Below are 1,701 nucleotides of genomic sequence, written 5' to 3' on the forward strand. Positions count from 1 at the left end.
CTGGGCGACAGAGTGAGACTCCAACTCAAAAAAAAAAAAAAAAAATTAGCCGGGCATGGTTGCACGCACCTGTAATTCTGGCTACTTGGAAGGCTGAGGCGGAAGGATCGCATGAGCCCAGCGGGTCGAGGCTGTGGTGGCCGGGAGCGTGCCACTGCACTCCGGTCTGGGCAATGGAGTGAGACTCCAACTCAAAAAAAAAAACTAGAAACAACCCAGTGTCCATCAACAGATAGATGGATAAACAAATCATGTAGTATAAACAATAGAATACTACTCAGCAATAAAAAAGAATGAACTATTGATAACCCAGCATTGTGGATGAATGTCAGAGTAATTATGCTAAGTGAAAGAAACCAGACCCCCTCCCTCCCCCTAAAATGTAGGATTCCATTTATGTAAAAGTTTAGGGTGCAAACTATAGTGACAAAAAAAGATCAATGGTTGCTTGGGAATGAGGATAGAGGGAAAGAGAGGGTTGGAACATAAAAGAACATGAGGAAATTTTTGAGGGGTGATGGATAGGCTTATTACTTTGAGGTCATGGTGTCTCAAATATATATGTATATTTGTCAGAATACATATATATATATATATATATGTCAGAAGTCATCAGGTTATAAATTTGATCGGTTTGTGTGTCAGTTATACCTCAACAGAGCTGTAAACAAAATTTTAAGTATGATGGTTACCTGGGAAAGATGGAGGAACAGGTAGGAGAGGAACACATTATTTTTTAAAATTTATTTTGATTTCAATTTTTGAGTTGGAGTTTCACTCTGTTGCCCAGGCTGGAGTGCAGTAGCATGCTCATGGCCACTGCAGCCTCGACCTGCTGGACTTAGGTGATCCTTCTGCCTCAGCCTTTCAAGTAACTGGAATTACAAGCATACGCTACCACACCCAGCTAATTTTTTTATTTATTGTAGAGATAAGGTCTTGCCAAGTTGCTCACACGAACCTGAACTCGTGGGCTCAGGGAATCCTCTCACCTCAGCATCCCCAAATGCTGGGATTATAGGTGTGAGCCACCACGCCCAGTCAGAACACATTTTTAATGTGTTTATGGTGCTCACATTATTATATAAATGAATAAAAAATAAAATAGGAGGCCCAACATGGAAAACAAAATGAAAGAAAATGTCAAATTGCGGTCCTGCAGTTCAGATGTGACTGCAGCCCTGCTCTTGGGAAGTTGTCCTATTGCCATGTCCCAGGTCATTGCCCCTGACCACACCCGCAAGCAGCTGGCTTGGACTTCTTTCCCAGTACTGCTTTCTTCCACCTTGTGTCAAGGTCACATGCCTGCTCATCTTGTCTTCACTGCCCCTTGCCTAGCTGTTCTACCCACTGCGGGTCCTGGCCCAGTCTTTTGTGCTGCTGGGTTAACTGAGGGTATGTGGAAGAAGACTAGTTAGTTGTGTATCCTCATGGCCCAGTGAGCATTCTACATTGCCTTACATTTCTACAATAAATAAAAAATTAGCTGGGCATAGTAGCACGCACCTGTAATTCTGGCCAGTTGGAAGGCTGAGGTGGAAGCATCTCAAGAGCCCAGCGGGTCGAGGCTGTGGTGGCCAGGAGCGTGCCACTGCACTCCAGTCTGGGAAACAAACAAGCTGGGCTCGGTGGCTCAGCCTGTAATCCCACGCCTTTGGGAGGCTGAGGTGAGTGGATTGCCTGAGCCCACGGGTTCAAGAC

At 44.9% G+C, this 1,701-nt stretch overlaps 1 protein-coding gene across 2 annotated transcripts in view; it reads left to right on the forward strand.

The window, feature by feature from the left end:
- DUSP14 (dual specificity phosphatase 14) overlaps positions 1-1,701 on the forward strand; it is a 21,742-nt gene that overhangs the window by 16,479 nt on the left and 3,562 nt on the right. The gene's annotated exons all lie outside the window — the stretch shown is intronic.

The sequence above is a fragment of the Carlito syrichta genome, unplaced genomic scaffold, assembly GCF_000164805.1.
Source record: "Carlito syrichta isolate Samal-C Ts95f unplaced genomic scaffold, Tarsius_syrichta-2.0.1 Scaffold309200, whole genome shotgun sequence".
In the NCBI taxonomy this organism is placed as follows: domain Eukaryota; kingdom Metazoa; phylum Chordata; class Mammalia; order Primates; family Tarsiidae; genus Carlito; species Carlito syrichta.